The 22627-nt window shown below is 49.6% G+C and overlaps 1 pseudogene; it reads left to right on the plus strand.

Moving 5' to 3' along the window:
• Positions 1–22196, plus strand: part of LOC105604559 (putative tripartite motif-containing protein 64B) — a 37711-nt pseudogene extending 15515 nt beyond the window's left edge.
• The last annotated feature ends 431 nt before the right edge of the window (positions 22197–22627 follow it).

The following is a 22627-nucleotide window of genomic DNA, read 5'->3' on the forward strand; positions in this document are numbered from 1 at the left end:
TCCTTTTGGATGCGAACTCCATGGGAGAGGAGCAGTTCAGTCTGATTTTCTTGGTTGGTTGAGTAGGTTTTGCTTCTGCATACCCAGTATCTAGAATAATGCCATGGACATTGTGGCTTTCTACAAATATTTCTTGATTGAATGAATGGGTGAGGACTCTTTGAAGATTCTTGTTCGATGTTGAAGGAAGATTTACTCTGACAGTATCTGCTTATCTTCAGAGCAGGGAGGCCGTGAGGAGAGGGGAAGCCAGGCAGAAGGTTAAAGGGCCTGCATTCTACCCCATGTCTCATCAGAAGTCCCAGAGGAGTGGCCAACCTTCAGAAGAACTAGGATGAAACAGAACATTTTGGCAGAGTGCTAGACGGCATCTAGATTAATTTTGTGATTTAGGAAAGTGAGGAAAGACGAACCGAATGCAAGGCATCAATCTTGCCTGGATCAGAGCTTTTAAACAGAAAGAAAAGAGCTCTAAAAGAGATGTTGGAGATAATTGGGGAATTTTGAAAATGAGCTAAATATTAGCTGATATGGGAAATCCCACGGTCTGAGAAGCCTGGCAGGCTCTAAGTCCATGGGGTCGCAAAGTGTCAGGCACAACTGAGCAACTAAACAATTAGGGAATTACTGTTAATGTAGCTCTGATCATCTACTCAGGTTAAGCAGGAAACTCCTACTCCCCAGGGACATGGGCTGACATGTTTAGCTCAGAAGTAGCATAATAAGTTCTGCAACTAGTTTGTGACTGCACTCTGGGAGCACGTACTGCTCACTCAAATGAGCACGTACTGCTTTGACCCCCCAGGAGTCAGGTCCCTGCCCCCCACCATGCCGAATGGTGTTCTGAGCCCACTTCCACTCATAAGAGCAGGAGCTTCAGTGGGAGAAGGTAGCCAGTGTGGGACCGCAGTGACAGAACCAGGACTCACTGTCAGCATTCTGGGTTTCCACCTGAGTCCTGGATTAGGACACTGGTTTGAAAGCAGCTTTGATTCTCTTTCCCTCACGTGGTAAATTCAGCTCCCTGGGCCTCTTTTTCTTTACTAGCCCAATAAACAAACAGTGAGTCAATACATTTCAAGACCCTGGTAATTTCTCTGTATCTGTCTTTGTTTTGCTTCTCTTCATTAATAAAGATGAATTCACCTCCTAGGTCGCCTAAGCTTTCAAAGCAAATGACAAACTAGTATCCTCAGCTTTGCTACACAGAAGGGAAACTCAGAAATATAAAGTGTGTTTTTCAAAGGCAAAACTTTGAATGGTAAAGACTCTCGAATGAGACCCAGGATTTTCAGTTCTCAAACTTCAGCCTTCTTCATGGCAAGAGTTTAGCATTCTTCATTGGAACTGATTACTTTTTTTTCCATTTTAAAAAGCCTGCACTTCAGGCAGGAAAAGACCAGTCACTCACCCACAGGGGGCGGGGCCTTCTTCCAGCTGCACCGGTGGAAAGTTACCTGATTTTGTTTTTCTCTGTTTTGCAGCCTGTACCTGAGTACAAATATCAGGGATTTCAGTCATGCCACACTGAACTTCAACCTTGCAGGATTCAAATTCATCTTATCTTAAAAGTATGCATCCCCTTTAATTTAAAAAAGAAAAAAAAAAAAAAAAGATCATTTTAAAGCAGCCAAGGCAGAGATTTTGTGATTTGCAGGAAGAAGTTTATTTTAGGATTATAAATAGGGCAAAGTGTACCCTTTCTCTGAAATTCAAAATCCTTGCAAGTACCATGGCTGGGAATTTAAAGGAAGTCATCTGAAAGTTGAACGTTTGTCTTCATCATGGTTTTCCAAACAAAAGGAAAACTGTCAGCAAAAACGCATCAACTGTCAGAGATCGAGAGAAGCCGGTGAAAGTGACCAGGGTGTCCCTGTGGTGAGGCCTGGGAGTCGGGGGGCCTTTCCTGCTGTTTGAAAGAATATCTATACTGGGAGACTGAGATGCCATCTCACTGAAAAGGTGAAAAGTCAACAGTAATTCTGGAAAAAAAAAAAAAAAAAAAAGCTTCCTGAAACCAGGAGAAGCAGCTTTTGAAAGTACAAAGCAAGTTTCCACAGGCGAGCTGGTGAGGCCTCACGGTGAGGCCAGAGCCGGCGAACGAAGCCGGAGCCTGGGCGACCCCGCTGGGCCTGCTTTTCCCATTTCAGGGTGAACCTGGGGCTTCTGCCCTGAGAGTGTGCCAGCCCCCGCGGGCCCCCGCCCTCCTGGAGCCCCTGGCCTCTCCTAGGAGCGAGCGCTCAGTCTGACTTCAAGTGGTTTGAGGGAAGGGACCCAAAAAGAGAGGCAACCTCGGGGCTCATTTCTTGAGATCAGTTCTCAGGAAAGAAAAAGAAAACCCAGGGCACATTTTTGCCTGCCCTCCAACGTTTACCTGAGGCGCAACACGACGACCAAACACAGGTGTGAGGGAAATGGCAGCGTACCCGCTAGCGAAGGCTGCCTCCCCGCCTCAGAGGCTCATGAGCTTTGACCAGCAGAACCAGACCTCACCTCAGACGGCATTTATCACGAGAGAGGGTGACAAACGGCTTGCTCTCACAGGGTAGGAAGGCGAACCAACAAAGTGGGCCGAGGAGGGAAAGAAATGGTGGGAAACGTTACCAAGTGGCAGCTGCGGACCCCTGTGTCAGGGCTGGGGGAGGGGAGGCAGCCCTGCTGTTGTGATTAGTTTTGTATGTCTCTTTTTATCTATCTTAAAAAAAAAATACTGAATGTAAACTCCTTTCGTCTTGCTCACTGTTGTGATACCAGAGCTGAGCAGATAAGGAGGCGCTTAATAATTGTTGGTGAGAACAAATAAGTAGATTGTAAGTACGTCAGAAATGATTGGTTCAGGAGAAGAGTCAGACTGGCTTCCAAATGTTGGTCAAGAATTGGAAGTAGGATGAGCCAAGGGTAAGCTTAATAGGCTCTTAGGATCAGGTGACTTCTTGAGAGCTAGAATTCTCAAGAGGCAACAAGGTAATAGATGGCAGTCTTCCTGAGAAGAAAGAGTTAAACAGGTTGAAGCCTGTGTGTCTGAGGGGAACGTGTTCGGCAGGGGTAAGGGCCTTCAGCCCGGCTTAGCGAGCTGGACCAAAGGTGACGATGACTAAGGGCTAAGGTTGTGGCCTCCCTCCCTCCCTCCCAATCGATCCTTTAATGTGACTTATCAGAAAGAGAAAGAAACTTGTTTACTTTAAACCCCTGGATCCCATAAAGGGAGTGGGGAAAGGCTTAAAACCCACAGACGCTCAGGGCTGGCGCCCACAGCTGCCCCCACACAGCCCGCAGAAGGCACATCCCACTGGCAGAGAAGGGGCCCGGGGCAGAGAGACGTCCCCGAGGACTGGAAGGTAAGTGCCTCCCACACACTTGCCAGCACCCTCCAGCGCCTCTAGGCTGTCCCTTTGCGGGGGAGCGCTGACTTTGAGAAGTGGGGGTGAGGTGCGACCCAGGTGTTTAGAAAGACCCCCTGAGCACTGTGTCCTGTTACACACAGCACATTTTAATTCATCTGCCATGATTGTTCTGTGTCTTCACAAAGCCTAAGAAAACCAGAGACCTTCCTAAAGATGCTTCTCCCACCCAGTGGAGGGAAAGGAGAAGATACTTCCCAGGTGGCTCTAGTGGTAAAGAGCCCGCCTGTCACTGCAGGAGACGTGAGAGACGCGGGTCGGACCCCAGGGGTGGGAAGATTCCCTGGAGGGGGCCGAGGCATCCCACTCCAGGATTCCTGCCTGGAGAATCCCATGGACAGAGGAGCCTGGCAGGCTACTGTTTATGGGGTCACGAAGAGTTGGACACGACTGAAGCAACTCTGCACACGTGGAGGGGTCGTGGACTTTTATTTCTGGCCTTGGAGGGGCTATACATGAAGCCACTTTCTATTTTATGATGGTCTGATCCAGCAGTAACGTAGAGGCCTTTGAACAAGGTTCTACCAGTGGGATACTAGCATTAGGACATTTATTTGACCGGAAACCCTCCCCTTTCCCTTCTTTCAGAGCAAGCATGACCGCAAGGCTCCCCATATTTTGTTCTTCTAAAACTCCAATGTTGGAGTTCTTCCTCTGTCCAACTAGGATTGTTCCCTGGACAGCACTGGGATTAGCTGGGCACCTGCATAGAAATGACACTGGTTCCTAGGAATCCCCAGACCTCAGCAGTTCTCTTTAAAAAGAGTCTACTTTGGGAATGCATGTAAGAATTAAAGATTTTAAAATTTAAAAAATAAAAAACTAAAATTAAAAAAAATAAAAAAATAAAAAAAATAAAAAGAGTCTACTGAGGGACTTCCCCGGTGGCCCAGCGGCCAGGACTCAGAGCTCCCAGTACAGGGGACTAGGGATCGATCCCTGGTCAGGGAACTAGATCCCACATGCTGCCCCTGAGACCCAGTGCAGCCAAAAAATGTTAAAAAAAAAAAGTCTACCGAGACCCCCAACTTGGTTGAGAATATGCCCAGTGATTTTCTCTTCACCTCTGGTGATAGCAGGCATAATAGATACATGCATAAGCTTTCCAGATTCCCCTGATTTCAGGCAGGAGAGGGCAGGAGGAGAAGGGTGACAGACGACCAGATGCTTTGAGGGCATCACCAACCCAGTGAATGTGAGTTTCAGCAAACCCTGGGAGATGGTGAAGGACAGGGAAGCCTGGCGTGCTGCAGTCCACGGGGTCGCAAAGAGTCGGACGTGACTGAACAACTGAACAAAAGGTAGATTTCAGTGAAAAAAGAAATCCTTCCTTGCCCTCTATTGAAAAGAACGTTCTATTTTTAAATTTCCATGTGCTTTCAGAATGACAAGACTCAGGCATATGTTATTGACTTCTTTTGTCTTCTAGACTATAATAGCCTACAAGACTCAAATTGATGTGTTTAATACATCTATTTGAAATGACAGGCAATGCGAATGTGGGATTTTAAAAAGCGCATCTCCGTGTCTCACTTGCTTTTTAAGGATCTCTTTTAGGTGCTGAAGGGGTAGGTTTGCGACAAACAGGCACGGCGTGGTCCCCAAAGCACTGTTTTCTCAGCCCTCTGGAGTTGGCCCTGGAAGGTTCTCAGACCCTAGGAAATGACCTGCGAAAGCAGGCCAGGTTGCTCATGCCCCGACCTGACCCAAGGAGCACAGAGAGCTTTGTGATATTCTGGGTACTTGCAAGTCCAAGACATCTTTCAGGGAGCTGGGATGCACTCAGAATACTTACAGACTGGTGAATTCACCAGAGGATCAAGCTTTGTGAAGGCCGCCTTCTCAACAAACTCCTCCCCTTCCTGCCTGTTCCCCGCTTAGGAAAAGAAGCCCTCGACTTTAAAAGAGGAGCAAAATCCAGTCTCTCCCGATTTTCATATCCTCGAGCTCAATAGGAAAACGGCAATCTGCATTGACCACAGCAACGAGAAACATCTAGAGATTCTGTCCAGGTTGGGAAGGACAGGGAGGGGAGCCAAAGACACGGCTCAGAAATTTCATTTTAATGAACAGCCGTTTAGGAATGCCTGGGATTCAGCTTCTCTCAGGAAATCTCAGGAAGTAAGGCTCAAGGAGAGATGGTGGGAGATTTAGAGAGCTGAGATCAGAGGAGAGAAATTTAACAAGATCCCCCAAGGCCTTTACTAGCTGTGAAAAAACTGCTGGCATGCGGATGCATCACCCTGAATTAATTTCCAGCCCCTTTGCCTTTAAGGATTCATTTTTTTCACAGGAAATAGCAGGTGTAATGATTTCCCAACCAGTTTATAAACTACTTTCAGTTTTTCATTAACTGGTGCTATTTAAGTTCAGGGGTTAAATTTGAAAATATGAAAGTTTTTTTTAAACCTGCAGAATGAGAAGTGACTACGTAAATTTTAAAAACTATATCAAAGTAGATCCTGGCATTAACCACTTGCAATTTTTTTTTTTATCGGTGACATATGATTGGATGGCATTTGAAAAAAAATGAGAACATTCGACTTGCCCATTTAAACTACTTTGCAGGTGGACAGAATTCAACCACTCCTGCCAAAGCATTTAAAACTGTTCACAAGGCTAAGAACATAATAGGCACTCAATAAAGGTGTTTGATTGATGCCATAATACCTAAAACAGTTATACTGTATAATAAAGCGTTTTGCTAATAATTGCTAGGAAACTAGCCTGCAGCTCCATCTCTCAGCGAAGTGCTAACTTCTCATGCTTGTTGGCAAGCAGAGTAGGAAGAGGGTGAATTCTAACCTCCCGATTTTCAGGGGAATGTTTTGCAATAAGGAATTTTTATTAGGGAATCCACGCTCCCCCCCAAAAACGGTTCTTAAAGATGTTTACATTCTAATTATTTTTCTCATTACAAAAGCATTACATTCATTGTAGAATTAATAAATGCAGAGACCCAAAAGGAGAAACAAAACCGCACTGTAATTCCACCACTCTGGCATAGCCAGGGTTAATAGTTGATATGTTTGCCCCAGGCATATATACCAGTTTTCACAAAAAGGGCATTTGAAATGGTTTTACAAACTACTTCTTCACTGAATCTCTTTCCAAGTCAACAACCATTTTTCTATAACATCACCTTAAATGACTAGTATGTATTGTAAATATGTCATACTTCTCTTATAATTGGACAGTTGTTGCAGTTTTTATTGTTATAAACAGTGCTCCTGTGGACAACCTGATAGGTAAACCTTTCTACAAATGGGTAAAAAAGAAAATCTTTTCTACAAATTTGAGGACTTTTTCCTGGCCACGAATTTCCTGAAGAAATCGAGGTTTATTTAGAGGAGGTAACACCATTAACACATTCACTGCCTCCTCTCTTTTCCCTGTTTACGCTTCTACCTTCTGTCTTTCGCAGGTTCACACGGGGCTCACCTGGAGATGGGGAGTGAGGTCAGACATTGCTGGGAGGCTCTGAGAAGTGAAATGACCTCAGGAGTCTATCTGGGAGAAAACCCTCCAAGCGTGTCCTACCAGGACCTTTGTCACTAGTGAATGATTCTTTCCAACCAAGCTAAGATTTCTGCAGCCTCTCAGCATGATTGGTACATCCCTGGAGTGACCAGGAAGAGGGGTTTCTGTTCTATGTCCTTCAGGCAAAGACAAAGCGGATGAACCTGGCTTAATCATCAGGAGAGGGGAAAAACCAGAGATGGTTAATCACATGAGCAGCTGCAGCCAGCATGCCAGGGCTTTGCGGTAGCAATCGGGGTCAGCGGGAGCTCTAGAGCCGGGCTGCAGTGGGAATCCTGGGAACAGTGCCCAGGGGAAGAATTCCCCCTGAAGAGAGCAGACCTCACATGGGCTGGGTGGGACTCTGCTAATGCTCAGCACCCTGTAAAGGTGATCCGGGGTCTCAGACAGGAACCAAGGGAGGTCAGTCCTTAACGGAAAGATGAGCACATGAACACAGTAAAAAAAAAAAAAAAAAAAAACCGAGAAAAAAGTGCTGATGTTGTACACCTAAAATGAATATGTTTTACATTTCGATAAAACTAGAAAGGAAAAAAAGAGGCAGGGATCAACATTCTGACCCCGTGGGAGCTGAGTGACTTTCGTGGTATGCTCACAGCCACATAGCCCAGGCTGAAGAGGGCTGTTGCAAGGCCTGCCTGTGAATAAGGGCCATTTTTACTGAAAAAAAAATATGCAGAAAGGTTCATTTTCCAGTTATTATAAATGGGTTGATTTTATGCCCAAAGCGAGGCTCTGGTTAAAAACTCAGTTATCCTGGGGGAAAGAGTAAGCTGGCCTCCACCCTTTTCCATTTCCAGCATTTGGGGGAAAGAAAGGATTAGATAAAATGCTTCCTTTCCTCTCACGTGCCATTGTGGGCAGGAGCGCATATTTCAGGCAGAAACCGTTTTCAACAGGAAATCAAGTAAACCAGGAGGGATTTATTCACAGGAGGCCCCCTTTGGCTAGAAAAGGAGTTACTAACAACAATGGAATAGTTCTCTTTCCACGTTCCTCCTCTCCCCCCACCACCATCTCCCACTCGCTACTGTGATGGGAAACCACTGCGGTGAGAGCCGACATCCGAGCCCCTGTGAACGCCTCTGTATCCAACAGCCACACACAGAGTGGATCACAGCTTGTCTAAACGCTAGGTCTGTTCTCAGACTGCAAGGTTGCCCCCGGTTACTGATGATGGACTCGGGTAGATGGTGAGGAAGAGAGGCAGGGGGGAGCCAGGACTCCAGTCGCATTATTACCATTGATGATGTTGCCCTCCACTAAGTACTTGCTTTCTAAAATCAGGTCCCACTAGGGATTCTTCCTCTCTCTTCGCCCTTTCAGAAAATTGATGTAAACAGACTTCCCATCCATTTCCGCAGGAAGTCTTCCTTCCCGGTGCGGGTGGTCGCAGATCACAGGCAACAGATCCCTTTATTAGCGTGTCTGTTCCACAAGTCCAACATCTTTATTTCTCTCCAATGCTCAAGATGTTCCCGACCTGTTATCCCTCTTTTTTGCTTTGTTCAGGTCTCTCCATGAAACCGACAAGATTCTCTGATGATGCTCAGAGACTCTGGTGGAAGACGGAGGTGAAATCAACACTTCCACGGCTACCCATTTCCCTTAGCAGAGCTGTGGAGTGTGACAATGGTGTTTGTGTCCAAACTATCAAACGCCATTATCACACTAAATAGCTACTGTTAGGCAATCCTTCCCGCTCCCTGAAGGTGCTGACATCTGCTTGGTGTGGGCAGGAAAGTTCATCTCAGAGCAGCGCTCCCAGTCCTGTGTCCTTGCTGAGGAAATTCTGGTCCTTTGTGCTCATAACCAATATGTCTTGTGAATGTTGCCTCTTTTCATGCTGTTGTTTTAAATAATTTAATTGATTTTGAGTCTTTGTGTTTTCCCAAGTCAATAAAACAATTGCAGCGTCCCCCAGAGCGCCAGGTTAGTCTCGTGGTAATTGTTCAACCCATGCTTACTGAGCTGAAAGGGAGAGGAAAATGTTTGATGCAGAAAACTAAAATTGGTTTAAATCTAGGGTTTGTAAACCACATGCTTATAGGTATGAGGAATGAAGGTATGAAGATCTTCTACTTGTCATCAGGAAGACAGCTTTCCAATAAACTTGTACATGGCTTAAATGAGCTTTCAGAAATTCTAGAACATGTTTGATTCCTACTGACTTTGCTCAGTCACCAGGCTGACGACTGAATTTGTATGCTAGGTCCTTCTTCCTTATGTTTCAATGAGTTTCCATCAGGAAATTACATAAACTACATATGGGCTGTCATAGCTAATCTGAGCATTTTAAACCCGGTGTCGCACCTGGGACACTTGGCCAACCGGGTGGCCTGGTCTGAAACATGTTCTTTCTGTGAGAAGCATTTAAAGCAAAAAGTAGGCTCTGTCTATGCCGGGCTAAAACTTCTCTCCTGTGACTTGGCTAAATGAACACATATATGTTTAATCAGGGGCTTCCCTAGTGACTCAGTGGTAAAGAATCTGCCTGCAATATAGATGAGGGTTTGATCCTTGAGTCGGGAAGAACCCCTGGAGAAGGAAATGGCAACCCGCTCCAGTGCCAGGCCCTGGGAAATCCTACAAACAGAAGAGTCTGGTGAGCTAGAGTCCACGGGGTCGCAAGAGTCAGATTCAGCTTAGCAACGAAGCCACCCCCAGGTTTAGCCAAGTTGAAAGGGGCTGGAGTGACCATCAGAGGCCAGTTCTGATTTAGTTATTTATTTACCCCTCATTCATCAAGTAAACGTATTGAGAGGCTACCGTGGGCCAGGCACTGCCCTAGGCACTGGGGAGGCTTTTAAATTAATGGGCTCACGATCTGTCTGAGACTATTCTAATTGTTTCAGTTACGTTTTGGGAGGGAATCAAATGAACAAAACTTTGCCAAAGAGTTCCAGGTTCCTTGCTGGAAAGGACCACTTAAGTCCAGTACACATGCCTGTGTACACAGCACAGGTCCCGAGGGACTTCCATCCGGAGAAGAGGAGGGTCCTTTCCTGTCTGACCCCCAGCTCCTTCCCCTCCCATTTCCTGCCTCCTGACATTGTCCACACTCAAGAGGGGAGCCAGACCCCCCGAAATGATTCACACACTGATACCTTTTTTGTGTGTTTTTCTGGAGAGTAGACAGAGAGCGCGACTTTACAGGAGTGCTCAGTATTTCACTTGACCAGACAACGCAGAACAAAGCTGCCAGGATTGGAATCCACAGAGACTCGGTATCCACTGGGACCGGGCGTGGTTCTGCAATGGTCTGGTCACACGAGTACAGCTCACGCGGGTCTCCTGAATCTAAGATTCTGTCTCTTGGCTATTATCCTTCCTTGACCTGGTGGATATTCCACACAGCCACATGCTTCACCACTGAGGCTGCGTGGAAGCTGGGTTAACATCCTGGTATTGGGTCAGTATTCTCAGCCCCTGTCTGCTTTCTTGGGGATCTGTGGGAAGCCCCTAGATAGGGGAGGGGTAAGTCATAGGACGATCTTTCCCTGTGAGGTCTCCAGATGCAGAGAAAGCCAAATATCACGAAACCCTGAAGCCGGGAAGTCAAAGATAAGGGTAGAGAAGGAACATCTAAGCAGTAGTTTGGGATCAGGAAGCAGGTGGCCAAACTATTCAGACAAAGACCAGCAAACAGGGACCCAGCCAACCACGAGGCACTGCCAGCCCCAGAGTGCGCTCACAGGCTCAGCAACAATTCAGGTTGGCCTCATGCGTTCCTCCTCACTCGCACTCACCCTGAGGTTTTGCTTGTGGGTGCATGCTAGGTCACTTCAGTTGTATCTGACTCTTGGCAACCCTATGGACTGTAGCCCACCAGGCTCCTCTGTCCATGGGATTCTCCAGGCGAGAAGACTGGAGTGGGTTGTCATTTCCTCCTCCAGGGGATCTTCCCCATCTAGGGATGGAACCCGTGTCTCTCATGCGTGTTGGCAGGTGGGTTCTATACCACTAGAGCCACCTGGGAAGTTCGAGATTATGCCCAGATGGAATTAAACAGGGAGCCCCAAAAAAGGACAACCTGCGTCCTTTCCGCCAGGTTGTCGCACATAACAGCTCACTGCAATTCCTGCCTGAGTTTGTGCCGCATTCAGGGCTGGCGACCCGTTCTTCCTGCAGGTCCGTGAGGAGCACACGCAGTGAGGCCACGTCTCCTCCAGCCTGACACCCACATCTCTAATCACAGCCTCCTTCGCCAGCCCAGCTCGCATCTCTCCAGCTCCCACTGGGATGATTACTGCTAGTTATCTGCAAAAAGCATCCCAGGGACACTTACTGACTCTGAATGTCATTTGCAAGATGAAAGGGTTCACTTGGAAGTGCTGTTAAAATCACGTGGGCAGACAGCCCAGGCAGCCACGTTAAGACGTCTTCTTCCCCCAGGAGATAGGCCTGTACTTTGCGAGGCGAATCCTTTCACCTTAGAACAGTGGGTACCTGGAACGTACCTGTTGCCACTGAGGGCCTGCCCAGTGTTCCATCCAGCCCCAAGGAGGGCCTGTGAGGTGGCATAAGAGTTACCATATATAGATAGCTATTCTACTCTTTTTCAATGCTTCTTAAATCTATGTTTTCTGCTTGGTTACTTCCTTGAATCAGAAGACAGTATATTTTAGAACTAGAAACCCATTTCCTCTTTGTTTCCATGAGTAAATGGAAGCCCAGAAGGTTAAGGGATATGCTCAGGCCATCATCCCATCTGTCTGTGGCCGAGGTGGACGCTGGCCTGGCCGCTTCATCCCCGTGGTGGTCTGTTGAGTATCACCTGCCAAGAGTGGGCACGAATGGGAGTCAAGCAGCACTTGCTGACGGAGTCGCGAGACGCCACGTCAAGTCCCCCACTCTTGTGTTCATCTGAGAACTTTCTTCCTCAGGCTTCAAGGAGACCCCCCTCCCAGGTTTGGTATTCTAGACTTCAGAGGACAGTCTGATGACACGCTTTCTCTGCATCCTTCCCATTCCCTGGACAGACAAGGCTTGTGCGGTGACTGTGTGTCTGGTATTGTCCTGGGCTCTGGGGACACAGGGAAAAAGGCCCCATCCCTTTCCCTAGCTGCTCTCCATCCAGGAGTTGTTGGGTAGTCACCCAAATGAAGGCACAGAGGCCTTGGGGCACCAGATACCGTCACGGAGCCCCAGACAGGGCACCACAGACTTTAGTTATGCCCTCCATGTCTTTTCAGATGGAAAACCCCTGAATGTTTGCGGTTTTATATATATATTTTAGTTACTGTTGGGAGAATAATCACTCATGTATTTTGATGAGGCTGCTTGCCAACAGGTTGTAGGTCCAGGGCGATTTGTTCGGTTGGGTGGCAGGGCTGCGAGGGAAAGGTCTGGCTCTCCTTACTCCACGCGCCAGCTTCAGGGGCAGCTCGGGATCTGCTGCAGGGCCCGAGGAGGAGTTGGGGGCTGGATTCCAGCGCTCTTCAGTTACATGCATGAAGAACAGTTGTCACAGGAGCTCGGTGAGCTGTGAGTTGGTTCTTTCACGATGCAGCCTGGGTGCCTGTCACAGCACCCCTGCCTCTTTCCCTGTCGTGAAGAGCCAGCCCGAGGCCAGCAGTCAGACGCCCATCTGCCCGTCCATTCCCCCTCCTTTGGCAGGGGCTCAAGGAAGCCACTGGGGGCAAAGCCATGGTGGGCGCCCCTAGGGCCTGTGGGGAGGAAGACTGGTGGGGGCATCCACTGTCTTCCCTTGAATATTCAACTTCCTTCTGGCTTTCTGAAGGAAAAGGAGGTTGCAAACTGCACAGAAGCTCACCAATGTGGATGGCTACTGAAATTCATTCCCAAGGGTCCGCTCATAAGATAGCCTAATTTAGAAAGCAGGTCACTATGAGTTCTGGGAAAGAAAAAAAAAGGTTTGTGACGCATGTATCATATACTTAGAATATTTAAACACTCTGCGTGGGATTCCAAGATGAAGACACTCATTCAGCCAGCATCAACCGTGTGTTCCTACTACACGTCAGGCGCCAAGCCGGTCACTGAGGCAGAGCCGAGGTAGTCTCCCAGGGTATGGAGTGTAGACTAGGCGGTCTAGTGAGAATGCAGCCAAATGAGGGCAGAGCTGAACTGCAGACTCTGTCAGACTCAAGGAAATAGAAGGGATACCGGGGCGGGGCGGGGAAGAGGGACGAATCGCCATCCGTGGTGTGAGAGAAAGGCATGGATAAGGGTAAACAGCACTCGGGGTCTTCAGGCAGCCACCCGATTAAAGAGAATTTCAGTCGTGACCTTGACGAGTGAAGTGTAGAAGTTTTCAGCTTGACAGAGGTTGGGTTACCTTTTGCCTCCAAAGCGTTTCCCGGCAGTTCCCCAGAAAGCAGTGGAACTACGAACCTGGGATTTATCTGGGGGGGCGTTCCCCTCTCAAAAGTACAGCCAAACAGCCTCAGAAAAAAGGCCACCTTTTAAGTGAAAGGAACACGTTTTACTATTTGGCAGGGGCGTGTGTGTCTGTGCGCACACCCATGCGTGCTTGTATATGTGTATTTATAGTGCACGTGTATGTGAAGAATTTTAAATTTTGCGGGAGCTAGGCAAAATTCCTTTAAAATCGCATTCAACTGGGGCGTTTCCTTCCTTTCTAGAATGCCAGTGCGAAGACCTCCGACTAAAGAGCTCAGGGGAGCGTCTCGCGTTCCCAGCTCTCTGAGCCCGGGACCGCTCTCTTCTTGCAATACTGCCCCCTACAGGCAGCACTTGTCCCTGCCCATCACAACCGCTGAGGTTGGCAAGGATTTCATTACCCGAGTATTCCAAATTAATTCATTAGGAGCTGGCTCAGAAAGGAGTCACCTGCTCCATCCGCATGAACTATTTCCTGGACCCCGTCTCCATAAGCTGTGGGCACAACTTCTGCCGTCCCTGTCTGAGCCTTTGCTGGCAGGCTAGAGCTGACCACAACCCCAGCTCTGAGGAGCAGGTCTGTGTAACATACTAGGAAGCCAAAGGCTTCTTCTGTGAGGCTGGCCAGACCCTGCTCTGAACGCCCCGAGCACGCAGCTCGCAGCCACAGGCCGATACACAGAGCTGCCGAGGAATCCCGGGAGAAACTTCTGGAGAGAATGGGCTCTTTACAGAAAATGAGAGAAGAAATGCAAATTCTGAACCAGGAAGCTGGAAAAATTCAGTCATTTAAGGAATATGTAGCCTTAAGGAAGCTCAGGATTACAGCTTGATACCAGAGGATATACATTTTGCTCCAGGAGGAGCAGCAGCTGCCTCTGGAGGCCCTGAAGAAAGAAGCTAAGGACATTTGTCTGTAACTCAAGGGGAGTGTGTTCAGGACGACTCAGAGAGAGAGGCTGAAAGAAATGTACAGAGAGCTAATGGGATGTGCCGCAAGCTGGACACGGAGCTGCTCCAGGGCTTGGAAAATGCGCTGGAAACTGACGTGGCACGGATGCAGAAGCCGCAGCCCGTGAACCCAGAGCTGCCTTCCTGGCCCGTCTCTGCATTCCTGCACGTGCCGAACACCTTCAGTGTGAATAATGTTCTGAGTCGGACAGCGACCGTTCACCATGCGATCCTCGATGATGCAAGTGTGATGTCTGAGGATGACCACCCCGCGTGTCCAGACAGTCCCAGGGGTGGGGGGCGGCGTGTGCCATGTCCTGGGGGGGCTTGGGCCTTCACCTCCGTAAAGCATTACTGGGAGCTGGACGTGACACAGTCCTCAGCTGGGTTCTGCGGGTCTGTAAAAGCATCTTGACAAGTGATACCAGCATCAGTATTGGTGCTGAAGAAGCATTTTTTCTATATTCTACAAAGGTATGTTCTGTCCACCACCTCCCCACCCTTAGTTCAGTTTGTGAAAAGGCCTCCAGGTAGGATTGGAGTGTTTCTGGATTATGACAATGGAGCTGTGACCGTCTCTGATGTTTTTGGAAGTTCCCTTCCTTCCACCTTCTCCTCCCCTCTGATACCATTCCTTTGCCTTAATCTCCATGAATTGTCCATTTCTCAGACCATTTATTGAAGCTTCTTCTCTGGGGATATTGCTGCCTATCACTTCATGTGAGACCACAGGATACCTGACTGTGTCCAAGCACATTGTTATTTAATGTGACAAAGTGATTGCATAGGAGAAGGCAGTGGTGACCCACTCCAGTGCTCTTGCCTGGAAAATCTCATGGACGGAGGAGCCTGGTGGGCTGCAGTCCATGGGGTCGCTAGGAGTCGGACACCACCAAGGGACTTCACTTTCTTGCATGGAGAATCCCAGGGACAGGGGAGCCTGCTGGGCTGCCATCTATGGGGTCGTACAGAGTCGGACACAACTGAAGCGACTTAGCAGCAGCAGCTGACAGCAGAATCTAGCTTTAATTTTGATAAAATGAGTTTTCAAAGGCTTGCGGCAGAGAGGGAGAGGAGTGGAAGAGCTTCTTTGATTGAGTGTCTGCTGACCCATTAAACATGCCAGATGAGAACTAATCTTATTCCACCTGGAGAACCAGTCTCTTCACTTTCCTGGCACATTTAGCCCAGTTAAGAGCCAATTAAAGTCCTTCTCATTTCTTAAGGCTGCCTGTCTTCCGGACAGCATGTTCTGTCTCCCACTTGGCTCTTAATAACTGCTGGATACAAAGAAGTGAGAGATTCTCACCCACCCTTTGGATGGGCAGCTGCTGTATTTAGGGTCCCCCTCCCAGTGCCCTACCAACCTGTACCCAAGATTTTTTCTGGGCTCCACAGGTGGCTCAGTGGTAAAGACTCAACCTGCCAATGCAGGGGATGCAAGAGACCCAGGTAAGATCCCTCGGTTGGGAAGTCCCCTGGAGAAAGACATGCAACTCACTCCAGTATTCTTGCTTGGGAAATCTCAGGGCAAAGGAGCCTAGTGGGCTGCAGTCCATGGGGTTGCAAAGAATCAGACATGACTGAGTACAGACGCGCCCATGTCCCTCCACGAGCTCAGGCTCTTCCAGGTAGGATCCTTTGCTCAGCAATTACAGCGACTGATGTGCTGAACAGTGGAAGACATGGAAAGAGCCCTACATTCATCCCCAAGAAAGTGGATACAGATCATGACCTCAGAATGTAAGTGGTGTGGCAGGAAGTTCTGATTGCAGGAAGCGGTTTTTCCTTAGATCACCTCAAGTGATGAGATTCTTACACATTTCACATCACACACATACCTGCTATGTGTAAGGCGCTGCGCTGGGGAGAGCTGTTTTGGAAGGGGCTACATGGTGGTCAGAGGACAGGAATCACACGGAAGCCCCAAACAGTCATAAGGCAAGGCCTTGCAGAGAGTGGAAAGATAGTCAGGATTCAAGAGTACCCCAGAGCCTGGCGAGTCTGGTCGCCCCGCAGGCTGCAGCTATGAATCAAGTCTCAGCCATTGTAACGGCTGCTCTGCCTGCTGCCTTTTCTGCCTCCATCCTCGCCTCCAGCTTCTGCTCAACCATAACTACTGCTTACACCTATGTTCTGCTTCTCTGGGGTCTCACGGCCCTACCACTTCGTGGTTTCTGCTTGCCTGCCTCCATGGGGCATCTTTTCAATTTCCTCTTATGCTACGAAGTGACTTCTCCTTTCCCATATCTCAGTTTGGATTCCTGAGCCAGAAAACTGGTTGTATTCCTACTGGAGCGTCTTTGACTCCAGCCCGGGACACAGGCTGCTGGTCAACCTGGGGGCAGAAAAAACAAACGGCGTGTGAATGAGAGAGTCTAAAGCAGAGAGTAGTATGTAACTTTCACTCTGAGCAGGAGCTATTCCTTCTCCAGATGAAAAGGTAGGGGAAGAATTCTCAGGAAAAGGGGGCGGCACGTGTCAAGTCTTCAAGCGGAATGGAGTCTGGAATAAACAAAGACCCTGAAGCCAGCTGGTGCGGCAGGAACATGGGGACCTGCAGGGGATGGGGCTAGAGAGGTGGGCAGGGGCTGGGATCCCTGGCGGCCCGATGGAGGGGGAACACAGAAGGGCAGGTGTGCCTGGTCGTGCCCGTCACTGATGGGTCCTCAAGGCCAGGGGTTGCCAGCCTACAGCCTGTGGGTCAAACGCAGACTGTTTTTGTGTGAGCGAAGCATGGCTTTTATGTTTTTTTAAGTATTGGGGAAAAGATTAAAAGAATATTATTTCATGATATGTAAAATATACACAGAATGCAAATTTCAGCATTCACAAAGGTTTCTTGGAATTCGCCAGCCATCCCCGCTTGCTCACATTATCTCAGCTGAGCTAAGAAAGAGGCGACTCTTAGATTCCGGAAAACCCCTCTGTCCCAGGCAGGTTGGGATGGCTCATCCCCTAGAACATGGCCAGGGTCATTCATTTACCTGCTGCCGATGGCTGTTTTCAAGCTCCAAAGGCAGAGCAGAGTAGAGATGGCAGAGGCCATATGGTCCACAAAGCCTAAAATATTTACTATCTGACCATTTACAGAGAGAGTTTGCTGACCCCATATCAAGATCGAGGAAGAGTGAATAACTTATCTGACAAAGCAAGAGAATATGACTATTAATATTATCACGAGAATGTTTACCATGCCCATTCACTTTCTCCACTGGCACTCAATTTTAAAAACCTAAATGAGATCATGTTACTTCCCTGCTCACGATCCTTTAATGGCTTCTCATCCCACTGAGAACAAAACCCAAAGATCCCATACCTCCCTTGCAGACAGACCCCATCTCCTCCTGCTCTCCCTCTTGCTCACTTCACGGCACACCCACCAGCTTGCTGATCCTCAAACGTGCCAAGTGTGCTTCTGCCCCAGGACATGTGTACCTGCTGCTTCCTGTCCAGAACCTTTCTCCCAGACACGCGCACACTTCACTCCTTCACACTCTTCTTGTATCTGCTCAAAGCTGTCATTTCAGTGAAGCCTTCCCCCCTCGCTGTAACGCTCTTCACCACCTGACTTGTTTATTTTCCGTGTCCAGCCTGGAAGGTCAGGCACATAAGGACAGGAACTTTGTTGTATCCTCAGCTCATACACAGTGGGTTTGTGATAAATATTTGTTGGCTACATAAATACTTGGTAAAGCCAAGAATTGCATGCCTGGCTCCAGGGACCTGTCCCCACTCACTGGACCATATAATTGCTAATCAATATTTCATTTTGGCCAATATCCATACTGTTACAATTATGCGGCTGCCTGTCTCTCTCATCCACTGGCCTCTTTTCCTGCCAAACACCTTGTCTTTAATCATCTGAACATCTGCTCTGTGGCTATCTCATGCCAGATGCCAGCCTGAGATGCTGGCACTTCTCTGGTCCTGAGGATGGATGCATTAAATCCTGAGTCCAGGGATGCAGCTAGAGTGATCCTCCAGTCCCTCGAAGCTGACAATGACCTTTTATGCATAGATGCACTTTCCTACGGAGAGGGTCCAGAGCTGTCATCCAACCGTCACGAGGGTCCTTGACCCTTGGAGGGCTAAGGAGCTCTGACTTGAAGCAATAGTCATTCGCCTAAGCATACACCAAGCCCTCTAGTCTGCGCTTCAGGCCCTCCTGTGGGCACCCTTCTGCTCTCCAGTATCTTGTGATAGACACGTGTGTTCTTAGTGCTCAGCTGGTTCTACTGGGACATTCTCTCTGCATCTCTGGAGGGATCCTACCTTCTACACTACACTCTGAAATCTTGGAGACAAACCACAGCCTCCTCTGAGGCCCCTGGGCCCTCTGGGGGCGGCCCCACAGAGGCTGATTTCTTCTGAGTGGCGAGGAGCGCTGCTCTGAGCCCCACACAACGCGACGTGGGTCAGAGAAGCTCTTCTGAAAAGAGCTGCCAGCCAGGATCTGGCAGAACTTCAGGGCACTTCTTTGTGAGCTCGCCCCGCCCGGGATCCATTTCCTGCCAGGGTTCCTGCCCATTTCCCAGAGCCACTGAGCTGAGGCCTCGCAGCGATGGGGCAGAGGCTTTGGTTCCCGAGGATGCCCAGGCATGGTCCTTCCTGAGACCGTCTCTGCCAGTTCCTCGGCTCTGTGAGGCTTCTCCTTCCCAGCAGCTCTCCTACAAAGACGGCACTGTCCCTCCGTCTCCGAGGTGCCAGCTCTGCTCAGCTGCCCCTGAGCCCGGGAGGGCCTGCCTCATGCACCTCCGGCCTCAGCTCAGAATGACTGCCGTCATCCCCACCGTCACCAGCCTGAGGATTCTCAGCTGTGCTGGTGAAGACCCCTTCAGCCCACCCCCAGGAACTGTTGTGTTACAGACTGACCGGCACTAACCAACCCACCCAGCACTGGGCCAAGGGCAGAGGGGCCTCTCCACTCCCGGGGAGGCCTTAGAAGGGAAGGGTCTCTCAGCCTCGGCACTACTGACCGTTTGGGCCAGAGGATTCTCTGTTGCTGGTAGCTGCCCGAAGGACGGAGGACATTGAGCCGCATCCCTGGTTTGGACCCAATAGAGGCCGGCAGAGCCTCCCAGGTGTGACAACCAGAAGCATCTCCAGAGGTGCACAGAGCCCCCAGTGGGGGGCACAATCACCCCCAGGTGAGCACCACTGTTCTAAGCAACGACTCCGGGACCGGGAACTTCAGAACAAGAGGCAGAAAGGGCAGCAGGCTTGGGGTGCCAGCAAGGCAACTTCTGCCAAGCGTCCCCAAAGCAAAGTGTGTTTGGAGGGTGAGGAAGACAGAGACCAGGGCAGTTAAGTCACTCGGTCACATCCAACTCTTTGAAACCCCATGGACTGCAGCACGCCAGGCCTCCCTGTCCATCACCAACTCCCAGAGTTTGCTCAAACTCATGTCCATTGAGTCTCTGATGCCATCCAACCATCTCATCCTCTGTCATCCCCTTCTCCTGTCCTCAATCTTTCCCAACATCAGAGTCTTTTCCAATGAGTCAGCTCTTTACATCAGGTGGCCAAAGTATTGGAGCTTCAGCTGAATCCCAGGCAGAGAGAGAGAAAGCTTTATTTCTGTCTTAGGAGAAAAGGGATTCGACAAGGCAACTGCACTCAAGTGCAAAGAGACAGAGGGACCAAGGCCTCTGGGAGCACAGATGTGGGGGCTGAAAGGAAGACTTCCTGGAGGAGGTGACCTCTGAGTGGAAACTTGGAAGACAGTGAAGGTTTTTTCAGAGGACGGAAGGGTCTTGGCCTAAGCTTCTAGGGTGGTACTGCCTAAAAGTCCTTTCCGAGGGAGCAAGCTAATGTTCTGCTTTCCAAGGAGGGCACAAGAGCAGAGCAGAGCAGCACGTTCAGGGCCCAGAGGGGTGGCAGAGCAGGAAGGGCCTGGGAACGAAAAACAGATACCTGGTTTTATTGCTCTGGCCCCTCACTACCACACTGACATCCTGGGAGCTTGGTAGAAATGCAGATTCTCCAGCCCGCCCCAGGCCCCAAAGCTCTGGGCGCGGGGCCAGCAACCTGTGCTTTAATCAGCCCTGCAGGTGATGCTGATAAACCTCTGGGCTACGGACATGGTCCACCACGGTGCCCATTAGTGTTTAATGAGAGCAGAAGGAATCAATTAACCAATTATTCTTGCCTTGGAAACTAGAACAGCAGAGTTTTGGGACCCGTGGCTGGCTGCACATCATAATCACCCTGAGAGCTTTAAAAATCCTATTGCGTAAGGCTCTGCCCCAGACCGATTTACCTAAGGATCTCTGAGGGGGACCCAGGCCCTGACATTTTTAAAGCACACCAGGTGACAATAAGGCACAGCCGGAACTGAGCACCCCTGCTGCTGTTCAACGACATGTGCTGTTTTGAATGACTTTGGGAGCTTCATTTTTTGAGGAACATCTTATATAAAAGGATGTATCAAGTAAGAAGTCATTCAGACAAAAATGAAGTTTTTTTTCCTCTCTCCTTTAGTTAAAAATCAGGAGGTAAACGCCTGGGGCTGGCACAGCAGGATTGTAGTGTCTTCAGCAATTTATGTCTTTCCGGGTGTCCATCCTGCTCTGTCCTCAGGGTTGCAACATGATTACTAGAGCTCCAGCTATCAAGTTCATGTTCCAGGAGGGAAAGTCTTAAAGGATGAAGGGCCCAAAGTGCAGTTGGGCTCTAACTGAATCCTCTTTAAAGAAAGTTCCTGGAAGCCCCACCTCAGTGAGTACTTAGGCCTCCTTGGTCAGAACTGTGAGCCAGACTATGCTCCACTGCAAGGGAGTCTGGGAAACAGTATTTTAACTAAGCACTTTTCCTCTCTGAACAAAATTGGGTCCTGATTCTAGAGAAGAGGTAAAGAATCTGCCTGCAATGGGGGAAACCTGGGTTCGATCCCTGGGTCGGGAAGATCCCCTGGAGGAGGGCATGGCAACCTACCCCAGTATTCTTGCCTGGAGAATCCCATGGACAGAGGAGCTTGGCGTGCTAACATCCATGTGGTCGCAGAGTCGGACACGACTGAGCAACCAGCACACCTTTCTAAAGGAGAAGAGGGAACAGATGGAGGGTGCTTCTTTTTTCTCTCTTCCCCGAATGGACTGTCCTGGGGGAGTGGGGAGGCAGATGTGATGCAGCCTCGAGGAGAAACAGATCGCTATACTAGGAACAGGAAACAAAGGCAAAATGAGAGTACAGTTTTTAATGCTTTCCCCCCAGACAGGCCTTTTAGAATCAAAGGAAAAAGGCCGGCCAGTTTTCTTCTCCCACCCAGGGAGGAGGGAGAGGGAGGGTCATCAGGCTGGAAGCAGCACAGGGAGGGTGGGCCAGGGTTGCTGGGCGGACTGGACCTGGGGAGGGGCATACCACGGGGCACCCCTGGAGGCTGAGCCTACAGCGCTGCACTTGCGACCATTTCAAGAGTTACAGTAGCTGTTTACTGGTCATGCGGCGTGACAGCGCCATGACAGCTACCTGCTCAGACCCCTGGCGTGTCCGGGAGAGGATGTCCAGATGCCCATCTATGCCTGAGACTGGCTGGGCCCCTCCCCGAGTGCCGCATGTGGACACACCCCAGCCCTTTCGGTGGCTACTGTGACAGTAACCTTTTCAGACAGAAGGGTGACCCCTGAAGCTGCAGTGGGTGCATAGAAGGTGAAGCCTGGGCCCTGGAGAGTGGCGGAAGCTCCCCACCCAAATCCCAGCCTAGACTAAGTATGAGGGGAGTCTGGTGGTCAGAACCAGCATCCTGGTCTTTACAAAACTGGGGAAGGGATGACTCACAACTTTGGGAGAAAGCAGAGTGACCTGCGAACCGCCCGCTCACAATTTATTGTGTATCTATAAATGGTGTAATCATATGCATGTATTTGCACAAACTGTGGCCGTTCTTTTGCATTGTTACAGGATACAGATAGAAAAATAAAAATAGAACAGACTAAACTTATTTGCTGAAGCATCTTATAAGCACCCCGAGAAGTTAATGCTGACAAGCGGAGTGGCCCAGCCGGGAGGTGTTTCTGTCTCAGGAAACGTGCTGGGAGCACTGAGGCCTGAGACCCCGAGGCCAGCTTGAGGCGGTGATAGCAGGACCCCGGCACTGAGGCCTGAGACCCCGAGGCCAGCTTGGGGCAGTGATAGCAGGACCCCGGCACTGAGGCCTGAGACCCCGAGGCCAGCTTGGGGCAGTGATAGCGGGACCCCGGCACTGAGGCCTGAGACCCCAAGGCCAGCTTGGGGCAGTGATAGCGGGACCCCGGCACTGAGGCCTGAGACCCCGAGGCCAGCTTGGGGCAGTGATAGCGGGACCCCGGCACTGAGGTCTGAGACCCCGAGGCCAGCTTGGGGCGCTGATAGCGGGACCCCAGCACTGA

Source organism: Ovis aries, chromosome 23 (genome assembly GCF_016772045.2).
Source record: "Ovis aries strain OAR_USU_Benz2616 breed Rambouillet chromosome 23, ARS-UI_Ramb_v3.0, whole genome shotgun sequence".
In the NCBI taxonomy this organism is placed as follows: Eukaryota; Metazoa; Chordata; class Mammalia; order Artiodactyla; family Bovidae; genus Ovis; species Ovis aries.